This window comes from Falco biarmicus, chromosome 3, assembly GCF_023638135.1.
Source record: "Falco biarmicus isolate bFalBia1 chromosome 3, bFalBia1.pri, whole genome shotgun sequence".
NCBI classification, from domain to species: Eukaryota; Metazoa; Chordata; class Aves; order Falconiformes; family Falconidae; genus Falco; species Falco biarmicus.
In genome coordinates this window covers 66,518,442-66,537,191 of record NC_079290.1, presented here as the reverse complement: position 1 = coordinate 66,537,191, position 18,750 = coordinate 66,518,442, and positions in this window count along the sequence as shown.

Here is an 18,750-nt window from a genome sequence, read left to right as displayed (position 1 = left end):
CATCATTCTCCCAGCCTAGACAAGCCCACAGCAATAGGCCAAGAACACCTAACCAAACCTAAGCCTGGTTTTATTTTACTGTGACAATATTAAATATAGCTCATTAAGAGATCTGAATTTTGCCAAGTATAGGGGAAGTCAGCAATAAACCATGAAAATTTCAAAAGACTTTCCCATTGGTTGCTCTCAGACTCTGATTCTCTCTTACATGAGCACAGTTAGAACATGTTTTCACAGAAGGGTTTTCTATTTGGATTCAGATACCTGTGAGTATACCGCACCAGTTATTACAGACAGATCTGTCATGCTCTGGGGACTCGGGCCACAGATTAAAAATGGAGCTCTTTGGGACATAAACCTATTAGCTATTTGATGAATATGCTGAACCTGTTAGTCCATCTTGTAGTTTCTGCTGCAAAGTGCAATGCTACCTCAGTGGAGCTGCTACTTTTGTCCCTCTCATTTGTTTAATGTTTCTTGCTTCCTGTCTCGTAAAAGCAGAGCTGTGTCTGCTGTGATAACACAGATCAAACATTTCTGAAACAATGAAGAAACCTAAAAATGTAACGATTCATTTTTAATATATGTGATTCATAATCAGAACATTAGCAAGTGGCAGGTGCAAGTGTTAAACTGTAAGATTTGAAGTGTACTTTGCTTTATGAATGTTGAACGCAAATGACAAATGAAGATGGAAAGCCACAGCATCCTGGAGTAAGTACCACAGAGCCAGTCATTTATAGAAGGCAGCAGCAAAAAGCATGAATGGGTGGAGACAGGAAGAAAATCCACCAAAGTGAATAGAAGAACTTTATCAGTTCAACAGGACAAGAATCAAACCAGTGTGAGAAACCTTGCAGGAAAGTTGTCATAACTGTAAAAATAGGAGCTCCTGTAATGAAGACTTATATAGTCCAATTTACATCAGGGAGGGAGGAAAACAAATGGAATTGGTCTCGTCTGCCATCCATCAGCTCTACAACAGAATTTTTATTGTTTTTTGGTAGTATGGACTGCAGTTTAAAACAACCATGAAGGGGGTGACATCTTTACAGATAATATATCTATACCCTATGGTCATAATTGCTCAGTCACTGTATAACTTGCATTTTTAAGGTCAAACCCAACAACTCTCAGGATAAGCAGCTTCTAACATCCTGTTGCAAATCTATGGGTACAGTAATGTTTATGAGATCCAACTACACAAAGCTAGGAGGAATCACAGAGTCCTTGAGGTTGGAAGGGACCTTTGAAAGTCATACAGATCAACTCCCTACTCAAAATAAGTTCAGTCCACTTAGAGCAGGTTGCACATGTTCTTGTTTAGTTGACTTTTCAATCTCTGAAAAATGAAGCTTCCACAGATGCTTTGGGCAACTTGTTCCAGTGTCTGGCCACCCCCATGATTGAAAGTAAACACATTTCTTACACCTAGAGGAAATTTCTCATGTACTAACTTGTGCCTCTCATCTCATAACCATGCATCTCCAAGAGGAGTCTCACCCCACCTTCTCTACAGTTTCCCACCAGTTAGCTCTGGACAGCAATAAGAGCTTTCCCTCAGCATTTTCTTCTTAAAGCTTTCAGCTCAAAGCTGGATTTGTTCAAGGCCAGTCCTCTCAGCTTTTCCTCATACATCTTGTGCTCCCTTGAGCATCTCACTGGTGAGCCCAAAATGGGACGCAGTACTACAGAATTAATTTCACAGGTTCCCGACAGGGGAAATGAGCCACATCACTTGATTTGCTGGCTACAGCCATGCTAATATACCTACAGTGTGAAGACACGCTGCTGCCTGATGGTCAGTTTGTTGTTGACCATGACTCCCAGGGCCTTTCCTCCAAAGCTGTATTCCAGCTAGTCAGCTCCAAACTGTATTGGTGCCCAGAGTTATTCCATCCCACATGCAGGACTCTGCACCTGACACTGTTTGACTTCACGCAGTACCTGCAAGCCCATTTCTCCAGCCCACAAAGATCTTTCTGAACAGTAGCTCTGCCCACTGTCATCTTCTGACAGCACAGCAAATGTCCTATCTCTGTCTCATCATTCAGTTCATTAAAAGTATATTACAGAACAGAATCAGCCTTAGAACTGACCCCCAAAGGATACAACTAGTAAGCAGCTACCAGATGGACTTTGCCCCATTGATCCCTCTGAGACCACAATGACATGCCTAAATGAAAAAAATGGACAATTACGGCTCTTTCATTGACTGTGACTTGTGAAAGCATATGATTGCATTGATGGTTTATAACACTGACAGCAGCAGACTGTCCCAGGGCAGGAGCTGCTGGAGAGTCCAAATTCCCAGTTGTGGGAGGGAATGAATTGGCAAAGAATATCAGACCCTCACTAGTTATTTGTATGATGCCACACCGTTAATTCAACAAAACTAGCCACAGTTGAAGCAATGAAGCTTTCTGCAAGCCATTATCATCTCCCAGCTGAAACCCACTTCTGAAGGTATATTGTTTATATTGGATATATATGTATCATATAATGCAGCCCTGGTAGTAAAAAGCATGGCTGCCTCAGCCCAAAATAGCATGCTAGCAGCACTGTCATTTCAGTGGGGTTCTGGGTGAGCACTGGTGCGGCAACACCAACCACAGGAAAAGGGATGCATCAGTAACTGAGATACAACGCCATGAATACCCACATCCTAAGGGTATACAGTGAAAACAAGCATGTTTTATACAAAACAGTCTTAGAAGACCCTGGACAGAGGCCACCTAAGGAGGAGCTAGATGATGCCTAGGTGTAACTGTTCCTTATTTATGGTAAAGTCTTGCACTTTACTTCAGAGACACGCTTGTGCATCGTTAAACCACTGACTCCATCTCAAAAATAATGAAAGACTGATGGGCTGTAGGACCAAATCATTTGTTGTATGAAGGACAGAGGATTGTTTTGTTACAACAGACACACAAAACAAGAAATCTGGGTTCTGTTCCCTGTTTTACAGCAGACTTCCTACATAATGTTAACTGAGCCTCTTTTGAGCCATATACTCTGTTAAAACCTATCTAAAAATGCTATCATGAGAATTTAATTTCAAAAAGTGAATTAAGAATAGAAAATAGGATTACTTCTTTCACTGCATGTTTTGCAATTATTAAATACTATTTATTCTTATTAATGAACGCTTACAAGTCTAACGGTATTTGCAAGGGGTTTGAGACAGTGGAAAATGCAAAGTGATACCATTGTTTCTTAGTCAAGCACTGTGTCACTTCTTTCATAGAGTATTTAGATCGAGGCATTGACAAATCTCAAAACCAACTTCCTCCACACCCCAGCTCTTCCCCTGATGGTGCGGGGCTTACAGGGCTCCAATCAGCTAGGTGGATCCTCTCACCAATAGTACAAGTAAAGCCACCCAACCTTTCACTTTGAAAAAGGAAATGCATTTTCCTGAATATGTGCCAGATTCGACTCCACCCCTAACTCTCTGCACTGCTTAGTTACACATAGTTTAATGGCATGAAAGCTGCAGAATTAGTGATCTGTTACTACTCTATCACTGCATTTTCAGTGACAGTGACTCACTTCATTGCATTATAAATGCAAGTATGACTGAGAAAGGGTGCAGTAATGAACCGTGTACGTAAACCACCCATGAGTCCTACGAGATTCTAAAACTTTCTTTTGCATCTGAAAAACAGAGAACCAATAGTTGAAATGAGATAAGCTGTTCTCTAAATATCAAGTACTTAAAATAATGCATGGAAGAACCAGAAAACATATCATATATGTATGTATATTAAGAGAGATATGTTATCTATGACAACCGCTTTGTAAGCTCTACAACACTAAATTAGTAGATACAGCAAATAAGATGAAGACCATTATATCCAAGGGAGTCCCTGTAAATGGCATACAGCCATGAAGTACTTATAAAAGATATACAAAAACATGTAGTAAATATGAGAGACACAACTACATCAGTTACACTTCCTCTGTGTTAGTAGCCCTCAAAACAAAATGCACAAGAAAAAATCTGGAGGAGTCATCCAAAGACATTGAAGAACAGGTGGTAAGATTAAGTTACCACCATTTCTGAATTGCGTTCTTGATAACCTAATATATTAAACATAGGCTTTCTGAAAATATCAGTTATTTGTATAACAACAGTAACCATCATAATTAATATTATTGATGACTACATTTAATTTCACGTAACTCCAAAACTGCCTGTTCATCCTTATTATTTCAGGATGACTGAAAAAAGAACGCTTCCCCAAACATTTCATTGAATATGTTATTCACCCTATTTTCAAAATAATACCAAACTAAGTTTCAAATGAGATGATGAAAGTTTTCATTTGGAGAAGAGCAACATAAAGTATTTTTATATTCTGAAATTCTTCTCCTCTGCCACAGTGTTTTTCAGATTGTTTTTCTACAAGCCAGATTCCGAATTATTGAAAATACATCCAGAACTCTTTTACTGTTCAGTTTTTGCCCCTCTGCTGAGGTATCATCCTTTACACAAATTTATGTCAGCAAAGATGATGTTAAGGTAAATGATGAAAACTGTAAGAGGTAATTTTTCAGAGACACTAATCCTTAAAATTTTACTCTTATTACTAAACTTTTAAGTTCAAAGAGGTAGGTTGGATTTGAGCTTTCCATATAAATACAAAAGTGCTACTATGGCAAAATCCATCAGGGGCACTATTGTGAAATTCCACTGATTTGATATTAGGCATATCAGGTTATGAGCTGTATATTTCTTCATATAAGTAAAATTTCTAAAGAGTAATTGCAGGGGGAGAAAATAACAGAGCAATAGAATAACATCTTTAGTAAAACAGCCTTTAACTAAATTCATACCAAATGGTTAGCCATGTAGGTATCACATATATATTTTAAATTACAAAAATAAGTTCCAGGTTTTGCTACCATTCACTCATGATTTCAGGAAACTTGCCATTGACGGAAAACTACTATCTCAGGGCTTATCACTAGATGCATAAGTATCTCTTGTCTTAAGGCTACATGATTTCAGCAGGAACTGTGTAACATGCTTCCCAGAAGTAATTAATAAGTGATTCATTTTGTAATTCAAGACTTAAGCTTACTAATCCATAACACAATAGGCTTTAAAAGGCAGCACTTGAAAATGAATTCTTTGCTTAGAGGGCACCTGAAATTACCGCATTGTTCCGCATCAGTTTTTGTTGAAGAAAAAATAGGAAACTTCATTTGAGTTTTGCTGAGCACTTAGGTGTTAATTTTCATGCACAGAGGTTTTGCTCAAAACTTAAAGACTCCAAAAGTGCCCTAAAGCACAGGACTGGAGTTTTCAAGCAGTTTAACTTCCTTTGAGCTCCTGGACAAGATCCTGCTTTTAATTATGTGGGCATGGATACATTAAGATTTCATTGATTCTCTCTCATTTGGAAGAGACCCAACTACTAGTACCTATTTGGGTTTCCTCAGATGTGTCCTCTTCTTCTGTCCATATTGAAGACTCTGGACATTCTTCCAGGATTTTGGGGGGTTTTTGGCATCCAGTAATGTCATCGTGTCACATGTTTGAAAAAAATCTTAGAATGCCTCTTAGATCCACCCTACTACAGTGAAAGTCTGCCCATGTTTATATCTTTGGAAGTAGACATTCTCAGTCATTCAGGTTAAAGTTAATACAAATCAGCTTGGGACTGGAAGTAGTAAAATTTTACGTTCGTGGCAGTGCACTGCATGGGCTTTGCACAGACCCCGTATTTTCTAAACTTCATTTACATACATTTGTATTATCTGTGCTTTTCTCTTGGGTACCAAAATCCTCCATTACCCTGAAAACTGAGAGTTAATTACAATTAGTTCTCAAAGGAGATTTGGTTTTCAAGCTCACAGGCACACCAGTGGCAGAGCACTGCCTTCATCTCCTCTGACCCTCACATCCCAGTGATCCTAACTAAGCATCAACTTTTTCGTCCCAAAGCCATTTATAGATTTGATCTCAATGCTGCAAATTCTTGCACATTCAGGTCATTTCACATCTCTGACTATGTTTAAAGAAATTCACAGCTGTAGTACCACATGCCCCTAGTAGCACAGACAAGGCCAGCGTGATCCCAAGATCCAGTGACCACAGGTACAGAAGCAACTCTGAAAGTAACTGAAAGTAGTAAGCCACTTTGCAGAGCACCAAATATCACAGCAGTTACTAACAAAAAATAAAGCATGCAGTTTGTCATAACTGCAATACTTCTGCTACATAAAAACATTTGCTATTCTTCTTATGTCGCCAATAACAGGAGATACGTATATAATAGCTGTCACAGGTCGGCTCAGGCAGCGTGGGTCAGATGAGCGAGCAGTGGGGTGGATCGAGAGCTGGCTGATGGCAGAGCTCAGCGGGTTGTGATCAGCGGTGCAGAGTCCAGCTGGAGGCCTGTAGCTTGCGGTGTTCCCCAGGGGTCAGTACTGGGTCCAGTCCTGGTCAACCTATTCATCACTGACCTGGATGAAGGGACAGAGTGTGCCCTCAGCGAGTTTGCTGATGGTACAAACCTGGGAGAAGTGGCTGACACACCAGGCGGCTGCGCTGCCATTCAGGCAGACCTGGGCAGGCTGGAGAGCTGGGCAGAGAGGAACCGCATGAACTTCAACAAAGGCAAGTGCAGGGTATTGCACCTGGGGAGGGACAACCCCACGCACCAGCACAGGCTGGGGCTGACCTGCTGGGAGGCAGCTCTGTGGAGAAGGACATGGGAATGGGATCCTGGGGTGCATTAGGAGGAGCATGGCCAGCAGAGGTGGAGAGAGGTGATCCTGCCCCTCTGCTCTGCCCTGGTGAGGCAGCACCTGGAGTGCTCTGTCCAGTTCTGGGCTGCCCAGTTCGAGACAGGGAACTACTGAAGAGAGCCTAGCAGAGGGCTACGAAGACCATTAGGGGACTGGAGCTTCTCCCTTATGAGGAAAGGCTGAGAGAGCTGGGCCTATTCAGCCTGGGGAAGAGAAGACTGAGAGGGGATCTTACAATGCATACAGATATCTTCAGGGCGAGTGTCAGAAGGACAGGGCCAGGATCTTTTCAGTGGCACCCAGCGACAGGACAAGGGGCAACGGGCACAAACTGCAACACAGACAGTTCTTTATGAATGAGAAGAACTTCTTTACCTTGTCGATGACAGAGCACTGGAACAGGCTGCCCAGAGAGGGTGTGGAGTCCCTCATTCAATACCTGCCTGGATGTGATCATCTGAAACCTGCTGTAGGTGACACTGCTTTAGCTGGGGGTTGGACTGGCTGATCTCCAGAGGTCCCTTCCAACCCTGGCCATTCTGTGATTCTGTGAAGTCAAACAGTTGCTGTGCTACCTTCATAGCCCACCTTAAAAGGATGTCCCCAAAGGCTGCCTGTGCAACTCCTGTAGTTCTCAGACTGGCTGTCACTATTTTGTGTGGTAAGTACGTAACTTTATCAGGTATTATTTTCTTTTCCTCGCATGGGACATACCCACTACTGGAAACATAGTCAATATTCAACAAACATTAAGAATCTCAGCAAAATTAGTCTTTCCTGAATTCTAAACACTGAAAAATTATATTGTTTCATCAAAACTAAATTTTTAAACCCAGAGATGCCTCATTGTAAAAGGACTTTACACCTCCTAAATGTATTACTTCAATTTCTGTTATAGTGTAGATACCAGAGATACTAATTTCTCCAGGGTTTAGTCATCGGATAGTGGCCTAATATATGAGGAACAGATATCCACATTCCAGTGATTAAAAATTATTAAAAATGAAAAATCTCTCCACAAAATAGTGATAGATCAAATCAGTATCCTAGATATCAGGAGAGAAAAAACACTTGCATGTCATCTTAAAGGCATTTAGTTGCTTTTAAATGTGATCAACATGGGAGTGAACACCCGAGAACCCCCAAATTGTCAGAAAACTACATTTTCACTTGTTGGTTCTTTAACTGAGATGTAACACAAAGCTGACTGTTTTTAGGATGGAACATACAAGACATGACCAGAAAATGAAAATTCTGACATTCATCTACAATAAGGGCTACACAGTTCTTATTTGCTTACACAGATATATAAGTATAAACAATTCATTCGGGTTCCACCACAAGTCACCAGTAAATGCCCCAGCCACCGGCTAGTAGGTACTGCAATGTTGCTTTCATTGTGGATCTAGCTCAACCTACTGTAGACAGTCTTTATACTTGTCTGTAATTATAAACCACTTCGTAATCTTCTTCATTTTAGTGCCATGACTTATAATGCTATTGAAATGTTTTATTTTTGCCTGCTACATTGAGCTATAAAAATATTCTTTTCTTACAAAGAACAGAGTCAACTTACCTTCTTTCTGTTTGTTTCTCCCAGATTTTTGGTACTTGCATACAGTCACATTTGGAACACATCACATTTTCCCCTAAAATTTATAGGGACGATTTAAGAATAAACAGAAGTTTATGCTGCATATTTGCCAGATCTTTCCCACATGATGCTAGTCAAAAGTCAGAATATCAGTCTCATGCTTTGTACTGTCAGCATCCAGAGAAGATAATAACTAAGGGAAAAAGGATAAAGGAGGCAGGGTTAATTGCCTCTTTGATATAAAGGAAGTTTTACTCTGATTTTTCATTGTAGTTAACTTAGCAAGAGAGATATTGTCTTTTTCAACCACTTAACCAGGACTAGCCCCAACTACCCTTCACAAAGCTTTAGGTGTGTCCTTAAGCCTGTTATTCTACTTCTGTGCGGTCTATGAAGAACTTACGTCATTAAAAAAATAACAAATTATCCTTAGTTGTCACTTCAGCTGACTTCTTGCCTGATGATACTCCTCTTCCTTCCACAGCCCATGCCAGTGTAGTACCTCAAATGTTATTTTAAGGTATGTTTGTGAACTTTCAAAAAAAATGTAAAAAAAATTGTTTCTCCCCAGAGAGGACTGTTTGTGTTATTGGCGTGTCAGCAAGCACTGGCTTACTTCCCATTTTCACCAGGGCAGGAGCAGAAGCCACAGGCAGAGCAGCTCCCAAAATCAAGGAACAGTCAAGCTGATGATTAGAATCTGGTTTGGCTCATCTTAAACTGAATGCAAAGAACTGAGTTGAGATTTAGATCAGAATTAGTAATAAAAAATGTGGAAGATCAAAGGGGAATGGGAATAGACTCGAATATCTGGGGACCACTATAATAGCTTTCATTCTTGTGTGTATTGAGAAGTATCAGATCAGCTGATAACAAGAAATATATTCTAATCTTATTATTGTTGCTGAATATTGAAGTGGGAATAAACTAGGTAAGCCTGTCTCAACTGTACCATTTTTTGTCACCTTAATACGTCACAGACAAAAGAATTAAAAGCTTTTACTTGAATAAATTACTACTTCTACACATACAGAAATGCTGTATAGGTTACTGTGTCTCTCATTTGCTCTTCCAACCATTCCTCACCACAATCACAAATCTATGGTTAATTGTCAAATGGTATCCTCCATAAGTAATTAACTATCAGGGAAGCTAACATTCCCAGAAATAAAATGTTTGATGGAGTGCTTCCCTCTAACTTATATTCAAATAGCCTTTATAAATTGATGATACCACAGCTGACTTTCCTTCAAAATGCCAAAGACTGTCCTATGTAATAGCACATGAATTCTAAGTAGAAAGACATTATCCTTTATGAACTGTTTCACTGCAACACCATAAATCACTCTTCTAAAAGATTTCTCCATGTTACATGAGCAAAATGCTGAACCTATCAATGCCTCTTGCTTTATGAGTCTCAGGACAGCACACAGGCGTGAAAAGCTAAAAGGGTATATATTAAACCTTCTGAAAACTCGAATCACTGCTAATGTAAAGAAGCAAGTATGCCTGACATTGCTCATTTGAAAGCCACAACGTAAGTCAAATGGGGAAGGTATCACTGTCACATTCTCACAAGGAAGTATAACAAATGGCAATTTACTGAGTATGTATCACCAACATCTGGTAATGCTAGTAAATACATCTATCCTGGAGCCCTCAGCACAGGAAAGACATGGACCCATTGGAGTGAATTCAGAGGAGGGCCACAGAAATTATGAGAGGGATGGAACACCGCTCCTACAAACAAGTCTGAGAAAGCTGGGGTTCTTCAACCTAGAGAAGAGAAGGCTCCAGGCAGGCTTTATTGCAGCCTTACAATACTTAAAGCAGGCTTGTAAGAAAGATGAGGACAAACTTTTTAGCAGGGCCTGTTGCAATAGGATAAGGGGTAATGGTTTTAAACTAAAAGAGGGTAGATTCAGACTAGATACAAGGAAGAACTTTTTTTACAATGAGAGTGGGGAGACACTGGCACAGGTTGCCCAGAGAGGTGGTAGATGTCCCATCCCTGGAAACATTCAAGGTCAGGTTGGCCAGGGCTCTGAGCAACCTGATCTAGTTGAAAATGTCCCTGCTCATTGCAGGGGGGCTTGACCTAGATGACCCATAAAGGTTCCTTCCAACCAAAACTATTCTATAATGCTATGAGCTTCCTTATATTTAAATGGATACTCTTGCTTTGCTCTTTCTACTAATTGGTAATTGTATACTGCTTTCAGGCTCTACAGTATTTGCCAAAGATTATTAAATCAAATCGTTTAAATGTTAAAATTATAGCAGTATTACTAAAATTGAAGTGATTGTCCCATAAAATCCTTACTATATTAAAATGATGATGATACAAATATGCATTCACCTGACAATAACCTTTTATAGCAATTAATTTCAAGACTTTGGGTCAAAAGATGGTTTCAGAAGTGAAAGGAGGAGATAGATACACCAGAACAGCACCTGTTCTTCATTGGAGAATCCTGTCCAAACCTCTTGTTGGGGTTTCAGGGATACCCCTGGGTATTAGCTGCACCAAACCTCAAGTATCAGTAGTGGAAACCAGCTTCTCAGCAGGCAACAGTTAATGATTAGCATACTTTTAAAATTGATTTTAAATACTTACCTACCTTCCTCAACAGAAGACCCAAGGTTGGTTGAAAGGTTTTCCTTTTAAAAGATATTTTTAACATCCTAATGTGTGGAATCAGCATTTGTGTTTTATTAAATAGAATAAACAAATAGATAAAAAAAAAGCATTGCCATGTTGTTGAACAGAGATTTGTCTTGGTACACTACAAAGGCCAAATAGAGCCCTCCACAGCTACACAGATGACTGACATCTTTGGGAGAGCAGCAGCTTTGTATTAATAGTTTAATTCCAAATTGGAAGAATGATTCCACGTATTTACTGATCAATAGAGATCTGATAATCTTTTAAAATACCTGCCCGTATGGTACTGCCTCCTTTGATGACAGAACTATTCCAGCTGCTAAATTACATAATAAAAATAAAATAGATTGTACCGTGAAGTTTTAATTATTTGGTTTTAGGATACTACTTATTTTTTCTGTTCGACAAACAGGAAAAGCTAAAATGATAGACATAATTTTCATACTTTAAAACACACAAGTAAGTGTGTTCTTTATTGCTTTTCTTTTCACCTTCGGATCACCACTAAAATATTTAGCAATCTATTTAAATTCTGTCAGCACTGATTTCTCTAAGAGACAAGTAAGCCCAGCAACATGAAAAAAAGGGTAATTTGATATTTAAATTTCTCAGTAAATCCAAGTTTCCTAAAACAAGTCAGTATCAACCAGTCTGGGAATGTTACTTAAAAACAGACCACCACCAAAAAAAAAACCCCACCCTCTCAGAACACAGACACAAGAAGCTTCTTATACCCTCTGACAAATTAGCACTTCTGTTTGGTTGGCAAACCAATTTGGCTTGATTAATTTCCTAGCAAAATCTCCATTACAGTTCGATGTCCATACTGAACAAATTTCTCCCTCGAGCAGAACATACAGATGAGCTACTATCAACATCCACAGAAGTGTAATTGCCCCAAAATCTTGACTAACAGCAGCCTCTGAACTCTGCAGTGTCTCATCAGTGTTTGGCAGCTTATATTGGCTTGCTAAAGCCAGTTGTAGTTTTTAGTAACAACATTTGTCATTATGTGAATTGCTCCTGATTTTCTAGCCAGAAAGGTCAAGTGGAACTGCTTGTCTACATTTATGGTTCAAATTAAGTAGCTATAAAATTACATAACGCAAAAGAATAAGAGTATGCTGTGGTCATAGAACATGAATTCATTAATACACTTTTTTTTTTTTTCTTAGTTAGAACATGAAACACAGGCCCAGAAGATACTATTGGTTAATTTAGTTTACAAGGAAAACCAGAAAAAGCTCCACTCATTTTCAGAGCTCTGGGAATCATCTTTTAAGTAATGTGCATTTCATATAATTTAGCCAATACTTTTAACTTCGGTAGGAAGCTACCCAGCTTCCCTCTCCAAATGCAGTTTCTTGCCCTGAGTCTACCTGACAAAACAGAGATCATTTGGAGCATGGAACCAAACATGAAATTAGTCCATTCATCTAATTCCAAGTAATCTCTCATTAATACAAGCAATGCAGAAATGCACTCTATTTTACTGATCCATATTATGCTTTCAAGTTGTTTATTCATATACGTACAGGATTATACAAATTTCCATACAAAGTAATCATTTGTCTACATGTTACCATGTTGCTTGTGATGACATGAGAGTAGTTCACAAATGCATTCACAAGACCTTAAACGCTCCTTTGAACTGTCTGAAATTCTTCGTGTTCTCTCTTAGTCATATATATGTGCACCACTATGTGCGCAGAAATGGACAGATAAAGAACTCCATGGGATTATTCCTTTGCGTAGATTAACAACCCCAGGAAGGAGGTTAGGTGATCTCCTTGCAGTCTGTATCCAGTCTATTGCTTGCTTCATCCCTTCCCCTCAAAGTACTCACCTCAAAGCATAGTGCTTTGTGTAAAGTTTGTTTTCCTCTCCCATCTGTTTTATCCAGTGATCTTCTGCTCTTGTCCAGTTGTTCTGCCAAGTTTACTGACACTAACAGAAATTAAACAACTTGTGCAAGGTCACATACATCTCAGCTCAGCCAAAATTAGCATCAAGAATTAAAAACTGATACAGAATATAAAGAAAAATAGTTAAACCTCATCACTTTAAGGGCTGTTGGGTTTTTTTACTACAGATAACTTGAAGTAAATTTTGGTCCTATCAAGAAGAGGCCCTTCTCTCCTTCCTCCCAGTAGATCCTTCGTTGTGCCACACAACCATTTTTTTGCACAGAAAGAGTGAGATTCACCACAGTTTTTCTCCTCTTGTACAACCGCCAAGTGACAGGATGTAGAAATAATAAATATAAGAATTTAATAAAAATAAGAAATAATAAAGGAAAGGCATAAGTAGCTGCTTATCTCTGCTAGACAACAGAGACCCACTATTTCTCATCTTTCTTGGAAGCTGAGAGAAAAATAGGATGCTGGTCCTTTAAAGTGAAGAAAATTAGTTCCTTTTTCTGTCCTGATTTTTAAACTTTCATGCTTTATGCCTGCAAATAACTGCATTTAAGAGAATTGTGTGACATACAATAACAAGTCAAAGTATTTTATGAGGTAATAAAATATTGTCTGAATTGATATTGCCATGTACCTAAGAAAAGAAGAAATCTGGAAAAATGCAAGTTGGTTCAGTGTGTGAGGCATGGAAAAGTTTCAGGTTGGCTCAAAAGGTTTTAAGATACAGTTCCAAAATAAAGTACGCGTTACTATTAAGAACACATAAGGATATAATAACATACTATCTTACTCACTACTAAGGATAGATGATAGATTTTAATAACATATAAACTCTACATGAAGGTGTTTAGTTCTTGTCATCCTCCCAAGCCACATGTCAACTGCATAATGATTATTTAAAGTATGTATCTTTTCAAGTCTAATACTTCAAACATGTAAAAGGTCTGCAAAGGAGAAAAAATTCATGTTGATTCTTTTTTTTCCCCCTTTATTTCCACAGCCCCCCAAAACAAACACTGTCAACTCCTGTCAAAAGAATAAGCATCTGTTCCCAACAGATCCCTAGAGAAAGGCAAGAATCTTAACTGATTGCCACATTATCACAATATCTGCCCTCTTGAATTAGAATTTAAGAGTAAAGCAAAAAGGAAAAAAATCCTTCTTTTACTATACAAAGATACCCAATTTATTTTTCTTATAATACTCTTGACAGGCTCAGTTCCAAATATGAAATATTTTCAATTTCATCATTGAAAGAGAACAGATGATGCATAAGCATTTATAGTTCTACATGCAGGAGGCCCCAAGTTCTCTTATACCTCCCAGTGTTTCAGATCCTTCTAATACACTTTTAGAGTTAGGAAATCACTCATTATGCAGTGACTTCTTTTAATTACTTCCCACCATTTAAAAAAAAAATCTTTGGTCAAAATCCTTCGTGGTTTTCAGTTTCTCTCCTAGAGAAAAAAATCTTACAGTATTTGACATGCCCTTCAGCATTAGTGCTTTTGGAATAAAATACATCTTCCCTTTGTTCGTTATCAAAATCTATTTATATATTTCCACTGGGAAATATCAGACTCATAAAGCAATGAGAAAAAGCACTAATCCATTCATTAGCTGAGTATTTGATCTTTCCAAGACTATCCAGGACATAAAAATTAGACTTCACTATTTTTCTCCTACAGCAATGTAATCTTTAAAAGAAAACTAAAGGGAAAAAAAAAAAAAAAAAAATCAAACCACCACCACACACAAAAACTCCCTGCTTCTGCCTTTCAAAATATAATCTCTGAAAAATCTCCGGAAGCAAGCTACAAAATGCCTCAGAGAAGAACAGATATACAGGCACCAAATTATGAAGCTTAGACATTATTTACATGGGTAGTACGATCAAACTCAGCCACAAACACACACAAAAAAGGCAAAACCCCTGCAAGGCAGTGTTAATAGTCATCTTTGCCCAAGATGCCTCCAATCCCTTTACAGAAATTTCTTCTTTTTTACTTGCATACAAAAACAGAAAGATGAACAATTTTCTCATTTCACCCACTTTTTTCTTCATTTCTCCTAGTTATTTCATCACCTTTGCAACTTAAACCAAACCAACCAACCTACAATGTAAGTTACAATACAACATGAAATAAATATGTCAGTATGCTTCCAATCATTTATAAGGACAAACCGGTCAGATTTTTTTCTGATACAAACTGGTACACAGAGATTTCTGTCATTTTCTGAGCACTTAAATATGCTCATGGAAGCACTGATTTGGCAAGCATCAGGGAAGACAATTTTAGATTTGCTCTTCTTACATGCTGAAGTATTTATACTACACAGATTTAAAGTTGGTTCAAATACAAATCTCTCTCTCTGTGATATGTTTTTCAAACCTTTCAGTGCTAGAATGAATTTGAAGTAGATCTTGAATTAATTTTAACACTGGCTTTAAACTAAAAAAAGTACAGAAGAGCTTCATGAAAAATTTGTTAGGTGCTCCAGCTGGGAGCAATCCTTTGCCTTGCAAATGCCAAATCATTTACTGTTCTGTTTAATGTTTCCTTTAAAAAAAAAAAAAAAAAAAAAAAGTAACACTTTCCACAATGATCAAGAATGTACTCATCCTTAAAATTCCTACTTAAAATTCCTACTGGCCCCAAGATAAAGAAACAAGAACTGTTAGACAGGATTTCAAGATTTACAATTTCTCACCCAATGTAAAAATGTAAGTACAAACATAGAGTCAGACCAGACCCTCACAGCTCAGTATCATGTTTGTCCCATTAGAACCCAATCTGGAATATGACCAGAATAGGAAAATAGTAAACAATCTGCCCTTCAGATGCCCTCCTTGCCATCCTGCACCACCTCTGCATTTAGCAGACTACAAGTATTTTTAACACATGAACTTACCATGTTCTTGTGTACATTCTTAGCATCTAAAACATCTGTGAAAAGGAGCTTCACACCTCAAGATGGGCTATACAAAGCACCTCCTCCTCTTCCTGCTTTTGAACCTGTTCCTCCTGCTTTCACTTCCGCCCTCTCCAGATCTTCTTTTGGGAAAGACAATGAATCATTGATCCCAGTTCACACTTGGTACATTGGCTACGTGAAATAACTTCATTGCCCCTGGACAGCAACATGTTACTTCAATGGTGAGCTGCTTGTGGCGACCCTGAGTAGTTAGTTGCAGGTCATACTCAGGGCAGGCAAAGCCAGATGACCAGCATCGGCTATAAATGGAGGCTCATTTCTCTGCCATATTATTCTTATTCTTGTTATGACAACTCCCGAGAATGCCTGCCTTAAATCATGAAAAGCCTCAAGCACTAATACGTATGTGGAAGATTTCTACAGAGACTTCTAGAAACAAATACTTTATCTGCTCTCTTTAACTTTAGAATAACTTACTTCAAGTTGTCAGGCAACAACCATTACTACATTGCTGAAAGCAGGCAAAGATTTAACCCAGAGCCCTTCACATGGCTGTATGAATCCCGATGCCACAAATGACAACTGAACGATGTTCATACTCTTATTTCCTTTCTCCTTCTTCAATATGAAGGGATAGAGTTTATCCTTAAGTAACACTGCAGGTTTTAATATGAATATCCCATACAGCAGTCACATCAGCGATGCTCTAAGGGCAGCTGGGGAAAATTACACCAAAATGAGTGATTAAATCTTCAGGAGAGTTTGAGCTGTAAATGATCAGGCTGGGTAAAGCAAGCAGGGGGAGAAGTGTCAGAACTAAGAGTTACAGTGCTAAGAGAACTGCCACCTCTACACACTCATATGTCCCGATGTAGGTGTGCATGTGAACAAGTGTCAGCATCATAAAGCATAATTACTAGTTTTTTAAAAGGAAATCACAATTTTTAAAACACTGTTACTCTTCAAGTAATTTCCTTACATTTAAAAACTATATTTTATGGCATAAAGCAAAAATATGTAACAGTAAAATGACTTTTTTAAAAGCAAATTATAAAACGATTTCTACCATCTCCCAGGAGCTCATAGCTATTATTTTTGTATTTATTTTGTTCCCTTGCATTGCACATCACATATTCTATACTACAAAATATTGACAGTTTTACAAGCACAATATCATGCCAATGACTGAACACACTACCTAAAATTCTAAAAAATCAAATCTCTACAAAACTGAACATCAATTTCCTAACTCAGCCTGTGAAAACACTAACTTTCACACTTCTGGAGCAGTAGAGTGGACAACACTGGAGAAAATTCAATCCCCACCTCCACAAAACCAGAAAACAAACACAACCCTCTTAGACGCCACCACAAGTTTAATTCTGATGCATTGTAATTTGATTTATATAAATTAACCAAATTATTTGAGTATTAATTAGGAGCCATAACTTATCAAACAATTAGTCTCTGTTGACTATTGTAACTGGTTCTTGGAAGGATAACAAATTCACTGGAAAGTTAATTGAAGCAAATTTTATGTATGTTGTATGCCCTTCTCAAATTCATTACAAATTATTTTTATATTTGCATATCACCTGTCGTGTCTGTACTAAACAGCTATGCCCTAGAACAATTTATCTTGAGCACAGATTTATTTGCACTTAATATATGCCACTGAACAAGATTAGCTATACTTGAACAAATCTTAAATGCTGATTATTTTATTGCAGTTCTTATAAAAACCTTTTACATTCACAGTTGTACATGGCGGTCATGTATAAAAGGAAGGATTTGGGATTTTGGGGTAGTTGGAGACAGGGATTATTTTATTTTCTTCAGACAGGCATTTTTTGCCATTGAACTATGTATGATATTAACCATGATAGAAGTTTCTACATCACGTCTCAGCAGTTCAGTCAGACAACATCAAAGTAATATTTATTCTTGCATTGCATTGCAGTTGGAAAGCCTTTTTATTATATTAGAATAAAACAATATACTAAATTCATATATTACTGGATTTTTAGACAGAAAGTAGACTTTTATTATTATGACAGCAGATACTGTTTCTGAAACAAAAGCTTTTCAGTTCAACGTTCTGCCTCTTCACTACCCATAGAAAACTGTTCCAGGATTTCACTTAATTACACTTGAAAATTTTAGGTCAATGTTCATTTGAAGGTTCGACAGTGCCAAAATTATTAGGGGTTTTTTAGGTGTTTTGAGTGGGTTGGTTGGTTGTTTTTTTTTCCTCATGTAAAGGAAATGCTTTCAAAAATTAACTGGTTGAAGAAAAATAGAATTTAAGTAACTTTTTCCCAAATACCACTGTTAATTGGAGAAAAGGTAATGATCTAATTATGAGAGGCTATGACTTTCATTCCAAGTATTATCTTCATATGAAACTTGGATATACAGTAAATTACATACCAGTAGATGATGGTGAGGTTATCTTCACTTTCCACATTATATTAACCCACAAAAGTAAATGATTTTTTCAATACACACACCCTAACATTTAACTGGTGTGAAGATGTTAACAAAGTCAATATTAAGTTTCATGTAACTACTTGTAACTAGATAAAAAAAAATTCCCACTGAAAATACACCAATAATAACAATTTCCATCCTTCTATCACTTCTTTGATCTGGATTTATCCAGATGAATTTCATCAGACGAAACTGAAAAAATACATGAAGAAAAAGAAAACGTAAGGGGAAGTTAGAAAACTTGCAATCAGTCATTGACTGTCACAGATGAGTAACAAAAAGGAGCAAGTCTACCATGGACCTTGCACTTTGGTACCTTTTACTTTCAATACAGCCTAGAAAGACAGGAGTTTCTCAAACAATCCTAGCCACCAGCATACTGTCAT